The sequence below is a fragment of the Cynocephalus volans genome, chromosome 11 (genome assembly GCF_027409185.1).
Source record: "Cynocephalus volans isolate mCynVol1 chromosome 11, mCynVol1.pri, whole genome shotgun sequence".
NCBI lineage: Eukaryota > Metazoa > Chordata > Mammalia > Dermoptera > Cynocephalidae > Cynocephalus > Cynocephalus volans.
The window spans coordinates 46,238,551-46,254,029 of record NC_084470.1 but is presented as its reverse complement, the minus strand read 5'-3'; positions in this window follow the sequence as shown (position 1 = coordinate 46,254,029).

The window sequence follows — 15,479 nt, the reverse complement described above, 5'->3', positions numbered from 1 at the left end:
TTCTCCTTGATAATTTATAGCTCCCTGTTACAATAAAAAGCTAAAGCTCATCTTGTACATTTTCTTTTCCAAAACATTAATGTTTGGGGAGTACTGTTTCCTGTAGTAGGGAAGAGTGCTTGGATACCACAATCTGCACCCTAGGGGTGCTCATTACTACTTGGTTGTCATTGATTCTAAGCCTTTATAGAAACCTAGACAGATTAGTGGGCAGATAAGAAATAACTCAAACAAACCAATCAGTACATCATAAAATAGTTCTGCTTCAAATTTTATATTACGGGGTTTTTATTTCATTTATTTTTACCTACACCTTGTTTCCCTTATGCCAAAAAAATCTTCATTCCTTATAACATCAACATAATTACTTATTACCATGAGAGCTTGTCCCTTCACCAAGTCAGTCAGGCTATGATCTAAATTTCCTGGAAACATGCCTGTGAGTACGATTCAAAAGAATTAAAACTCGGAAATAAATGTGTACTATAAAAGAAGTGAGAGCAATCTTCATCAAAGGGCCCCTTCACAGAGGTGGGAATCTACACTGGAAACTGGCAACTTTGTTAGACTCGTGCTTGAGGACAAGCTATCCCACTCAGAACACATCCCTGAAATCCAGGATAGGTGTTTAGAAGGGCTGTGTCCTTGGAGTTTCATGCAAGTCCTGGGTATGATTCTCTCTGGACCAAGCCCAGTGCTCAGAGCAGGATGAGATTTCTACATCCAAGACGCCTGTTGCTTTGGTCTTACCTCAACTTTTCTTCAGCAGTAGCACTAGCCAAGCTATATCTAAATGACAGACCAGCCGGCCAAGCCAGCACCATGCTGGCCACCATCATCCCAAGACACTAGCAAGAACAAGAAGATATAAGTAAAGGAGGACAGGGCCTTTGAAGAGGATAGGTAGAACTTCCTGCCGACCTGTACGTTTATGTATTTGAGTACTGGATTTGAGGACTCCACTAGGGAGGGAAGTACTCACATCTCAAACCATAACCTTGACACAAAATTGGTTTCCTATTTTCTTATTTTCACGTGGACAACCTAATAGCTTCCTCCCACAGGTCTGCATCACTCTTTCAAACAATGAGTTGAATTAACATTAATATAAACAGTAATCACGAAAGAAAAGAGAGAGAGAGATTGAAATTAAAAGACTCAAGTTTGATCATACCACTGTTGCATCTAATTGTCACATAACCATGGGTGTGCCACACAAACTATTTAAAACACAATTGCTTCAACTTACATAAGGGATATGTCACTTCAAGGGAGTTAATGAGATAATGAAAAAATACCTGTACATACTGAGTAATCAATAAATTTTCCCCAAATCAAAATCTTCTCTCTATACCTGTTTGTGGATTCTCAAAGAAAGAAATATTTTACTTGACAATTTTTTTCTTTGGTCTATACCTAGAACAGATTATTCTCTGAGGGCAATTCACACATGATGATATTTCTCTTCATTTCTTTTTCATGAAGAAAATATCTATATTTTTCCATTGGCGAGATTGAACTGACACATGTATTACAGGGTCTTCCTCAAAACTCAGGCATGAACCCTTGCATCACAAACACTTTGCATGAATGTAAGAATCAAACAGTTTTGATGTTTTTAGTAAAATTTAAATAGCTATATCATATTCCCTAGGAAACCGAGATGCCACAACCTCTACCATATCTGCTATTTGAAACAAAGCCAAAGACCCAGGTAATAGCTTTCAAATAGTCACTGTTTATAATGCAAATGATGTAGAATGTTGTAAAAAGTAATAATAATTTAAAGCTCCTGAATCTTGTCATATATTTTTTTCTTGTTGTTGTTGCAAATGGCAGTATTTCATTCGTTTTTTTTTTTTTTTAATTTTATTTTGTCGATATACATTGTAGCTGATTATTGCTCCCCATCACCAACACCTCCCTCCCTTCTCCCTCCCCCCTCCCCGCCAACAATGTCCTTTCTGTTTGCTTGTTGTATCAACTTCAAATAATTGTGGTTGTTATATCTTCTTCCCCACCCCCCCCGGTTTGTGTGTGTGTGTGTGTATGTGTGTGTGTGAATTTATATATTAATTTTTAGCTCCCTCCAATAAGTGAGAACATGTGGTATTTCTCTTTCTGTGCCTGACTTGTTTCACTAAATATAATTCTCTCAAGGCCCATCCATGTTGTTGCAAATGGCATTATTTCATTCGTTTTTATAGCTGAGTAGTATTCCATTGTGTAGATGTACCACATTTTCCGTATCCACTCATCTGATGATGGGCATTTGGGCTGGTTCCAACTCTTGGCTATTGTAAAGAGTGCTGCGATGAACATTGGGGAACAGGTATACCTTCGACTTGATGATTTCCATTCCTCTGGGTATATTCCCAACAGTGGGATGGCTGGGTCGTATGGTAGATCTATTTGAAATTGTTTAAGGAACCTCCATACCATTTTCCATAGAGGCTGCACCATTTTGCAGTCCCACCAGCAATGTATGAGAGTTCCTTTTTCTCCGCAGCCTCGCCAGCATTTATCGTTCATAGTCTTTTGGATTTTAGCCATCCTAACTGGGGTTAGATGGTATCTCAATGTGGTTTTGATTTGCATTTCCCGGATGCTGAGTGATGTTGAGCATTTTTTCATATGTCTGTTGGCCATTTGGATATCTTCCTTAGAGAAATGCCTACTTAGCTCTTTTGCCCATTTTTTAATTGGGTTGCTTGTTTTCTTCTTGTAAAGTTGTTTGAGTTCCTTATATATTCTGGATATTAATCCTTTGTCAGATGTATATTTTGCAAATATTTTCTCCCACTCTGTTGGTTGTCTTTTAACTCTTTTAATTGTTTCTTTTGCTGTGCAGAAGCTTTTTAGTTTGATATAATCCCATTTGTTTATTTTTCCTTTGGTTGCCCGTGCTTTTGGGGTCGTATTCATGAAGTCTGTGCCCAGTCCCATTTCCTGAAGTGTTTCCCCTATGTTTTCTTTAAGAAGTTTTATTGTCTCAGGGTGTATATTTAAATCCTTAATCCATTTTGAGGTGATTTTAGTATACGGTGAGAGGTATGGATCTAGTTACATTCTCCTGCAAACAAAACTCTGGAAACTATACAAACACATGGAAATTAAACAGCATTCTACTTAATGACATATGGGTCCAAGAAGAAATCAAGCAGGAAATCAAAAAGTTTATTGAAACTAATGAAAACAATGATACATCATACCAAAACCTGTGGGATACTGCAAAAGCAGTATTGAGGGGAAAATTTATTGCATTAAATGCTCACTTCAGAAGAATGGAAAGATGGCAAGTGAACAACCTAACACTTCACCTTAAAGAACTAGAAAAACAAGAACAATCCAATCCTAAAGTTAGCAGACGGAAAGAAATCATTAAGATCAGAGCAGAACTGAATGAAATTGAAAACCAAAAAACAATTCAAAAGATCAACGAATCAAAAAGTTGGTTTTTTGAAAAGATAAATAAAATTGACAAACCATTAGCATGGCTAACAAAAAAAAGAAGAGAGAAGACTCAAATAACAAAAATTAGAAATGAAAAAGGCGATATTACAACTGATTCATCTGAAATACAAGGAATCATTCGAGACTACTATAAACAACTATACGCCAACAAATTTGAAAATCTGGAGGAAATGGATAAATTTCTGGACACACACAAGCTCCCAAAACTGAACCGTGAAGACGTAGAAAATTTGAACAGACCAATAACAATAAAGGAGATTGAAGCTGTTATCAGAAGGCTCCCAACAAAGAAAAGCCCAGGACCAGATGGATTCACAGCAGAATTTTACCAAACATTCAAAGAGGAATTGACACCGATTCTTTACAAACTATTCCAAAAGATTGAAACAGACGCAAATCTCCCAAACTCATTCTATGAAGCAAACATCATCCTGATACCAAAACCAGGTAAAGATATAACCAAAAAAGAAAACTACAGGCCGATATCCTTGATGAATATAGATGCAAAAATCCTCACTAAAATACTAGCAAACAGAATACAGCAACACATACGAAAAATTATTCATCACGATCAAGTGGGATTCATCCCAGGGATGCAAGGTTGGTTCAACATACGCAAATCAATAAATGTGATACACCATATTAATAAACTCAAACACAAGGACCATATGATCATCTCTATAGATGCTGAAAAAGCATTTGATAAAGTTCAGCACTCATTCATGACAAAGACCCTCTATAAGTTAGGTATAGAGGGAAAGTATCTCAACATAATTAAAGCCATATATGCCAAACCCACTGCCAATATCATCCTGAATGGGGAAAAGCTGAAAGCTTTTCCTTTAAGAACAGGCACTAGACAAGGATGCCCACTCTCACCACTCCTATTCAACACAGTGTTGGAAGTACTAGCCAGAGCAATCAGAGAAGAGAAGGAAATAAAGGGCATCCAGATCGGAAAAGATGAAGTCAAACTGTCCCTGTTTGCAGATGACATGATCCTATATATCGAACAGCCTAAAACCTCTACAAAAAAACTGTTGGAATTGATAAATGATTTCAGCACAGTAGCAGGATACAAAATCAACACACAAAAATCAGTAGCATTTCTTTTCTCCAATAGTGAACATGCAGAAGGAGAAATCAAGAAAGCCTGCCCATTGTCATATATTTTGACGGCAGCTACAAAGAAACTGCTAGACCAATTCTCTTGATGGTTTTGTGTGAATATATTGAGCCAATCCATTAAGTCTGGATAATAATCAAATTAGTTGTTTCAAAACATTACCTCGGCTCTTGCATGTGGTTTTTCTCACAGAGAATCAAGGTGCCTGTTTATCTCACAGGAGGACTGACCAAGTTTTATATCAATATTCTCCATGAGCGAGCTCTCTAAAATGGATCTGCTATCGATTGGTCCATTTGCTATTGTTAGAAATCTTGCTTTACATCGCAAGGCTTCTGTGGTTTTTTTTTACCCCTGCTTAGTACTGTGAATCGTTCCTCCTCTAACTAACCAAAAATAAAATTAGAGTTTGCACAGATGTATAGGGTTTTTCCACAAGTTCAATATTAGTTTTCCCCAAAATGTGTACTTTTATTAAGCTTTAATTACATACAGATTTTTGAAGACTGAAATGTGCTGTATAAACTAATGTCATTTCACAGTAAAGTTCTATTTGACTGCAATATGATGGGGGGAGGAAGTGAAGCGTATCCTTCTTTCTCTCATTTTACAGGTAATAAGACTGAGGCTCAGAGACATCAAATGATTTGGAGTAAGAGTGATCTGTGTGGAATTCTGGCTCTGACACTTCCCACTAGCAGAACCCGCTCTCTCTAAACCTCAATTTTGCTCACCTCAAAATGGGAGAAACTCTAAGTGTCCTGCTTCACTGGCCATTGTACAGATTAAATGAAATGGTTCATATAAAGTTCTTGGCATATGATAAAGAGTCAGTGTTGCTACTGTGCCACATAAGTAATTACTTCCCTACTCTGGCTCTTGCATATAGCACTCTGAATCACATGAAATGTTTGTGCATTTTTATAAGTTAAAAATCAGCATATATCAGCAGTTCTATATGGTTCAACCTAATTTGTTTTCTGCCTATTGAAAAGCAGACTGCAATTTTGAGGACAAAGACTGTAACTTCATCTTTACACACTCTAAGAGCCTGACACACAGTAAGCACTCAATGAAAGACTGTAAAATGTAAACAATGTAATGTAAATAATGTAAAATGTGCATAATGGATTCCTTTCACTGGACTCCAAATTCCTGAGCATACCAGCTTGTTGCAGATTTTCTTTTTTTGGTAAGTCCTATTGCCAGGAAAAAAATAATGTTGCATAAGTTGATTGTGATATGACCCAGAAATACAAAGTGTATATTATTTGCAGGCTATTACATGCATAGTTGAAAAGAGAGGGAGCAATGTCTGAGTGGTGAAGTCCTTTGCACGGTCCCCAGAGACCCTTATACTACCAAACTCAAGAACATACCACTGGTCACATAAGCTCCAGATCTCAGGGCTCTCAGCTGTGCTGTATCAAGCACAGACCATGAAGTAGAAGAAAGAGATTATCAGTGACACAATATGAAGCCAGATTTCATCATGGCCATCCCTGCTGCTCTTGCAAAGACGGATTGTTGTCAAGGGACCTGAGGCCCAATTGCAGGCACAAGCATAAAGCTGCCCCAGTGACAGCAAAAATCAGCTGAAGAAATGTATTTGCATTTACTTTCATCATTTTTCGAACAGTCCACAGCCCTGAGCCCAAATGAATGAGTCGTTTACATTTACCCTTTGTCATGTGCAAAAATCAGTAGAAGCTCTACTTTTCAGGGTCACTGTGAGAATTAAATGAGATATGCCAAAAAGCATAGAAAAAAGTTGAGTCATTTTGTGAACAAGAAGCCCGTGCCCAGGACAGAGTGATGCGTTTCTCCTACTACAGAGCAAGGCTGGGACAGAAACACAAGCCTGGACAGAAACCTGTGAAATTTCAGAAGTTTCTGGACTCAGAATTTTCCTCCCACACTACCTCTCATATCCATCACCAAACATAACTCAACCACAAATCCCACGTGGCAAAGATTTGGCATTCGATCTTAAAAGAGAGTCATGGGCACAACAATCACAACAATTCCTTGAACTTGTTTAGAAAAGTCAACAGATATGATGTGGGGGGGAGGGGAGGGGGGACGAGGAACGGGTAAAGGGTCACAAAAATCAACTACAATGTATATTGAGAAGTTAAAATTAAAAAGAGAGAGAGAGTCATGGGAAAATGCCAAAACACATTGACTCTAAAGATCTTTTTTACCATTAACTCCCAGGCCAGACAGAATTTCCACTGTCTCCAGGTCTCCCAGCACTTGGACATTTCTCTGCTACAGAATGTGCCATACATACCCAGGTTTCAACACTCTATGTACCACTTATTGAAATCCAACTTCAGGCTACATTCTTTGGCTGTCCCATTTCATTTAAGTCTTGCAGCAAGTCAATTAGATATTTTTACTCATGTTAAAAGAAATCAGAAGTTTTGAGAGTTCTTAGAATTTTTATAACTCCATGCAGTTCACGCAGCTAATGAGCAACAGAGCCAGAATATAAATTTAGGAATATCTGTCTCCACAGTTGTGCCTTTACCACCATGGCTGACAAAAAATATTTTATTTACACGTTGCTTTTTGAGAACAGGGCTGTATTTTATTCACTGTTGTGGCCTCGGTGCCTAGACACTTAAATGTATTTTCATTGAAGAGTGAATGAAAGAACAATCAACTACTGATTTCCCTAAGATTCCAAAGTACCCATAAGGTTTACAAGTAACAATCAACCTTGTCTTAGGATTCCTGCTAAGGGGTAGAACCATGAAGATATGGCCCATTTGGAAAAGGGTTGATCAAAAACCTCCAAGATCTGCTGATCTCTTCTTGGTTTTGCAACAAAAGATGAATGCAGTCATGAGGTAGCTTCCGTTTGACTTCACGCTTTCCTAAACATTCCATTCAACCGAGTTCAGTACAAACAGGCTGTCTAGGTTTTGCTCTCAGAGCCAGCTCTAACTAACCACATGATCTGGGCAGATTACTTCACCTCTCCCATCGTGATCAATATTTGTCTCTCATTTCTCAAAGCCATGTTTTACATACTCACAAAGAAAACAATGTCATTAAAAACTACTGTGATATTTCTCTTTCTGTGCCTGACTTGTTTCACTAAATATAATTCTCTCAAGGTCCATCCATGTTGTTGCAAATGGCAGTATTTCATTCGTTTTTATAGCTGAGTAGTATTCCATTGTGTAGATGTACCACATTTTCCGTATCCACTCATCTGATGATGGACATTTGGGCTGGTTCCAACTCTTGGCTATTGTAAAGAGTGCTGCGATAAACATTGGGGAACAGGTATACCTTCGATTTGATGATTTCCATTCCTCTGGGTATATTCCCAACAGTGGGATAGCTGGGTCGTATGGTAAATCTATCTGCAATTGTTTGAGGAACCTCCATACCATTTTCCATAGAGGCTGCACCATTTTGCAGTCCCACCAACAATGTATGAGAGTTCCTTTTATACCACATGTTCTCACTTATTGGTGGGAGCTAAAAATTAATATATAAATTCACACACACACTCACACACACACACACACACACACACAAACCGGGGGGGGCGGAAGAAGATATAACAACCACAACTACTTGAAGTTGATACGACAAGAAAACAGAAAGGACATTATTGGGGGGGAGGGGGGAGGGAGAAGGGAGGGAGGTTTTGGTGATGGGGAGCAATAATCAGCCACAATGTATATCGACAAAATAAAACTTAAAAAAATAAATAAAAATAAATAAATAAATAAATAAATAAATAAAAAGTCAAAAAAAAAAAAAAACTACTGTGATACTAGAAGATTAACTAGAAATCTGCATGAAACCAATGGTAAAAATGGATGTCTGTGTGTGAAGGGATAAAAGAGAGGTCATTTGGTGGTAATGGAGTCAGGAGGACAATGCTGACCTTTGTATTTAAATTTGGAGAGATATTTTCCATTTGGATTCAAGTTTTAGATGCTCTCACTTTTTAATACTCTGAACAACATAAAAAACATGGTATTCTCCATGTGCCATATTTTATCTGGTTATTCATGAAATATAATAAGACATATTTTGGCTTATAAACAATGAAATTTATTTTCATGGTTTTGGAGGCTGGGAAGTTCAAGATCACAGTGCCAGCAGATTCAGTCTCTGGTGAAAGCTTTCTTCCTCCTAGATGGTCCTCTTCTCAGTATAACCTCATGTGGCAGAAAGGTCAAGGAAGTCCTTGGGGTCGCTTTCTTTAATTGTATGAGGCTACTTCAAAAAGTTTATTGATAAATTTATATTATCTTTTAATTCTATTTTTTCATAAACTTTTTGGATTAACTTTATGTGTTGACAAATTACAATTATATGTCTTTATGGGATACAAAGTAGTGTTATAATTTTTTATTACAATGTGGAATGATTAAATTAAACTAGTTATCGTTTCTATCAACTCGAATGTTTAACATTAAACAACCAAAGTCATACAAGTAAAGAGTAGAATGCTGTTTACCAGATGCTGGCGGTGGGTGGATGGGAAGATGATAATCAGAGAGTACAAAGCTTCACTTAGATAGCAGGAATGTTTGATTTTTTTTAGATCAATAACACAGCATGCTGAATACGGCTAATGACTGAGTACCGTACATTTCAATACTGCCAAGAGAGCAAATTTCTAATGTTGTCATTATAAGACTTTTAATAGAACGTAATAATTGGTTGAGAAGCTAGCTATTAGTAATTCAACAGAGAATATTAAATATAAAGATTATAGAGTGGTTGTATTTATTTAGGGTAAAATCATTATGTGAAAGTTTTTAACCAAAATAGATGTTTATGATTATTCATTCCTAACATGTAAATTTTGAATAATTAAATGGAAAAATACTCCTTCTGCTTTAAACTGAAAACAACTGAATAAAAAATAAAAGAAACCGAGCATGGTGGGTATTGATAGTCTAGTAATTGAGCAGAATTATCTAATGACAAGCTTGCTTTTCAGAAACTTATGAGAAATTTGAATGCTGCCCATGATAGGAAAACATTTTCCTCTATCACATCTTATATCACCTTCCTATTGCTGCTGTAACAAATTACCCTAAACTTAATGTCTTAAAACACACAAATGTATTATTTTATAGTTTTGTAAGTCAAAAACCTGACAGTGTTCTCACTGAACAAAAATTAAGGTGTCAACAGAGCTGTATTTCTCCTAGAGGCTCTACTGGAAAATGTTTCCTGGCCCTTTCCAGCTTGTAGAGGCTGCCCACATTCTTTGGCTCACGGTCTCCTTCTGTTTTCAAAGACAGCAACATTGGGTTGAGTTCTTCCCACATTGCATCACTTTTACCTTTCCTACCTCCCTCTTCCACTTTTAAGGACTCTAATGATTACAATGATTTTACTCATGTAATCCAGGATAATCTCCCCACCACAAGGTCCTTCTTAATTTAATCACATCTACAGAGTCCCTTTTGGCATATGAAGTAATATATTCACAGGTTCTAGGGATTAGGACCAGGACAATTTGGGGGACCCATTATTCTCCCTACTATACATCTCTTTCGAATCCGTGTGTAGTGGTTAAGAGTATGTACTCTGGAGGCAAACCATACAGATTCAAATCCCAGCTCTGCCAATTAACAACTTTTTGATAATAAACAAGTTACCTAACATCTCTGGCCTCAGTTTCCCCATCTTTAAAAATGTTAATAATGCATACACACTTTATATAGTCTGTGAGAATATTAAATGAGTTAATAAAGTAATTGGGACATGTTACATGCTAAATAATTGTTAAATATTAGGAAAATAAAGTAATATTAGCTAATACAGGCTAACTTGTGTAACATACAAACCCCCAAATTTGGGTGGCTTAAATATAATATGCTTATTTCTTGCTATGAAAAGTTCAATTAGAGTCAGAACAGGAAGAACAGGCTCTGCACCACGCAGTAATTTTTGTTCTCACCCTTCCCTAGGATCACTGAGTCCTCATTATTCAACCATAGGGAAATAAAGAGAAGAAATGGAATATCTCAAAGGAGGCTTTTATGGGTCAGATCTACAAATTACTTACACTACATTCCACTCAGTCACTGCAAAGCACATTGGGAAATGTGGTCTAACTATGTCCTCAAAAATAAAAATAAAATGGGTTTGTTGAAGAGCTAGGTAGCCTCTGACACAGGGAGCCAGAGGGTTAGCAAGGGGAGTGAAGTTCCAAGGACCCCTGGCCCCTTTTGCAAGCAGATGAACCATTCCAACCAAGGAACACTTTGTTCACCTTGTGAAAAAAGACTTCTAGAGAAGACAGGAGGCTGGAGTGGGAGATTTGTACAGCCCAGACTACAGGCTGCTTTGGACAAGTTGGAACTGTGGATACGCTTGTAAGAGCAACAATTCTAATGTGAGCCACCTGATGGGCCACTGTGGAGATAACTAACATACAATTAAAATGCAAATCTTGAATTAAGGGACAAATTTAGGCTATAGATGTGTATCTAACCATTAGTGGCATAGAGGTGGTAATTGAAGTTAAGGGAGTAAGTAATGCAGGTGGAGTGAGAATATGACAAATGAAGAACTTACGGAGAGGAAACCACAAGGACAAGAGTCTTTGGGAAGGTGGCAGGAGAACAGGGCAGTGGGGGTGGAACACATGGCAAAGGAGAAGACAACTATCAGCAGCCTCATACGCTACCAAGAAATTAAATGACAGTGACCTTAAGAAACTGGGAGATCACTGGCATCTCTACCACAAACAATCTCTGTGGAGTGCGCAGTAGGAGAAATGCTGCTGAGCACAGATGGGAGTGGGAAAGGGAGTGAGGAAGGAAGAAAAGCACGGGAGAGCACGTGCGGTGCATATAGACAACTCTTTCAAGAGGTTCTATTGTGAAAGGGAAGAGAAAGGACATTGGTGGGAGATGGTGGTTGAAGGTTCCTTTTTTTCTTCTTTGATGTGGAATAAACTTGATTATGTTTACAAGCTGAAGGAAGAGAACCAATGAGGAAAGAGTTGAAAAACAGAGAAGACAGGGATGAGGGCCAGGCAGGAGGTAGGGAGGAAGCTGAGAACTCCAAAGTCTCAGCATTCACAAATGATGGGACAGAGGTACCCCAACACCTGCAGCTTTGGGGGGCCTAGAGGACAATGCAAAGTGGTTGGGACTGAAACGCCTTTTGAAGGACATGCATAGTTAATTTTATGTCACTCGGCATCACTACCAGTAGTTACAAAAGTGAGCAAACGGCTCAATTCTCATTCTGCCTAAATAAAATACAACTTGTGTTTCCATTCGATAATCTGACATCTCTCACTGTACCACAGAGAACAGAGCGGATCTCAATCCCAATTAAATATTCTTTCATTTATTTATATTTACTTCGACCCAAAAGGATTTAAGGTAATTAATTTTTTTTTTTAAAAAGTAACCTAGCTATTTCACTCTTTCCCTGGAATAAGTATTTAATGCTGGAGCAATTACAGCAAGCAAGGAGTGTAGAGCTGTGGCACTCCCCAAACCAGTCACCAGAAAGCTTTATGGAGACCACAACCAAAGCTTTTCTGTGCCTGAAGTAGGAAACAGAATAAGCAACACTCATTTTTTAAAGGATAAGAAAAAAATCAGTCTTCAATTAAGCTGATGTGAGAGATTTAGTAGATTTTATGTGTATTGAAATCCAGTTTTATAACATGGATGACAGTGTTTATAAATTATCAATTAGTAATAAATCAATGATTATTCTTTTTCTTTAACAGGAAAGACTAGCTGCCTACATATTATATACAGGATGGCTAAAGAGGCCCAGAAAACTGTGCAAAGTCAGCAATGCACCAGATTTCAGATGGAAACCTGGGCACCAGATTTCAGATGGAAGCCACAAGCTCAAGTAAAGTCACAGCACCTGGGAAGAAATGTAACCTGGCTTTGCAAATTCAAACCCTAAAACAAAGAGCTGCAGAGTATGAAACCACTAGGTCTCATGCATTGTTCTTCTTCCACACACCTCCCCAGCCTTCTATACACGTCCCTTCCAGGATTTACTTTTCTCCATATTACTAATTACAATTGAACATCCTATATATATTGTTTTAAATATGTTTTGTAAGCTCCAGGTCTGAGGGATTTTTGCTTGATTTGGTCATCATTGTATCGTCAAAGCCTATTAGAAGTCCCTGGCACATGATAAGCACTCAATAGATGCCTTTTAAGTGAATGAATGAATCAGTAGAATTGGCTTGCATTTTAATATGCCACTGTCTACCACTTCAGTGTCATTCCCTGTGTTCCCCATGCTCCAGCCACACCCAAATGTTTCCTGTTCTCAAATGGTCCCTGCTATTTCATGCCCCTGTGTCTTTCACAGACTTTCTACACCAAGTATCTTCTCTCAAGCATTTTGTCTCAACAAAGCCTATCCTCATCACCCCAGCAGATCCCCTCACACTTTCATTCAATATTTATTCATTCGACTGATGTTTATTGACGGTTTTCCATGTGCCTGGTACTGTAATGGGCACAAAAAAAAAAATTGCAAGCAAACACACATACGGATCTTGTTCTTGAGGAGTGGACAATATTACCACCACTGTGCCTTGCTCCTCTCTATTACAGCATCCAGCAACCTACAATGCAATTATGTGTTTACATCTGTCTCCTCAACTAGACCCTGAAGTCCCACATGGCAACACTATTTCTTATTTGTCTCCATTTCCCCAGCACCTAGCACAGTGTTTGCTGCTTGATAGATGTTTGAATGAATTAAACAATTCAATGACCAAAGAATATGAAATATATTGCTTCTATCCTTCATGGTGACAACCTGCTTCTTTTCACTCCTAGCACTGAAGATTTCTCTGCTGCTGCTGTGAATGTTATTTTTATTCGTAGTCTTTTTCTTTCTTTCTCTCCAGTGCCTATAATAGCGACCATTCATTCACTATCTGCTTTGTGCCGGGCTCTACACTAAACACTATACATTGCATAAGATCTTATTTAATCCTCACAACAACACTACCAAGCAAATATGATTGTCCCTATTTTAAGCAAGATCTTCCTTTCCCTCTTTCCAATACTCTTCCCTTTGTAAATGTTCTCTGTTCCCTAGTTTCACTAGGGGCACTCAAGCTACCCTGTTGGAGAAAGGTTCTAAAGCTTCAATGTTTTCCACAGAGATCCAGATTTGTTTATCTGCTCTGCCCCTCCTGCTCTGTTAGTAAACTTGCCTTTGACCATAAATTGTCTGATTCAGATCTTGGCAAGGTAACAAGTCTAGACTATATTGATTTCCTTGACAAGTGACAAATAGAACATCATAATGAGTTATTTCAGTAAAAACCAAAAAGAGTTACAACTTAGGACAGCTGTCACTGAGCCCAGTGCTACCTAGAGATTAATACCAGGTACCTGACAGAAAAAAAGCTAACAACAGTCAATCCTCCTCCTCAAGCCTCTGACTGACAGTATCTGGACATTCAAGTTATATGGCAGCATCTACTGTGGTCTCAGTACCTCACAGCTCACAAAGACATTATCCTTGGTACACAAACCAAGGGAATTTAGTACTTAAGTTGTAAGAATGACCTCACTATACCCCAGCATTATCTATAATAGCCCATAAAATGCAACCCCAATTTGATTTCATGGGACAAACTCAAGGCATCTTAATGCTTTAAATTCAGACAGACATTTTTGGTATCTCAACTCCTCCATTTGCTGGCTATATGACCTTCAGAAATCTATTTAATCTTTCTTAGTTTCTTCTTCTTGTCTGTAAAACCAGACAATACTACCAGATTCCATAGACTTGCTGGAGAAATTAGATGAAAAGCATTAATAGAGGATCTAGCATTCCACAATAGGTGTATATTCTCTTTCCTTCTTTTGCTCTCTTCTATTTCTGCAACTTTATGTCATGGAAATCTAGAATCATAGAACTGTAAGGGAATGAGATACAATCAATTTCAAACCCCCAACCACTGCGGAAAGAATGCCATGAGAGTTCACCTGGCTGCCAGGCCTCCATCATCTACAAGGACTGAAAGCTTGCTGCTTTACAGAGTAATTGCTGTTGAATAAATGACTGAAGAAATGAACAAGGGAATGAAAACAAAACACATCCCAGGTCTTCTGTGCTTCTTTGGCCATGTTCCCATTATCCTCAGTAATCCAAATCTGTCTATTTTAATACCAACCTCTCTCTATTATGTGTGTTTGTCTCCTCCACTAGACTGAGGCCACTTTCATCAGAGGGTCCATTTTCTCTAGCACCTAATCATATGCCTGTACAGAGAACTGACTCAATAGCTATTTGGATGAAAGACGCATAGATTAAGTGTTTCTACAGTTCTAGAAATCCTTCTTTACATTTAGCAAACATCTTACTAAAATGTTCCACCCCTTGCTGCTGTGTATGTATGTTTTGTACACAGTTACTAGGCTAGTTGTGTTTGTTCAAATAGGTAGTCCATCCAGCACTATGGACAAATTCTTGTCTCAATAGAGGAGGATGGAGTATCCCCAGAAGGGAACGAACATTCTCTAGCTGAGTCACAGGAATAAGTAGTTGATCATCAAGTTGAACATTAATCAAGAAACTGAAATGTAAATACCAAGAGAGCCTAATGCTGTGTAGGCTTCTGCACAGAGTAGGTACCTGCTAAATTCTAATTGATGACTAAAGGAAAAGGAGAGAAATTCCATTGTCTCTGATCTAAATTATACTTTTAGAGTACCCTGGCTCTTTAGGACTGATAATAAATGGATAAAAGAAAAACACTTGGAAGCAAACATTCTCAAAATAAGGGGAATTTCTTCCTCTAAATTTTTCTCTAACTTTAGGTTTTTTTTTTTTTTTTCATTTTTAGTGATAAAATCTCAATTGCACGTGGTCCGTT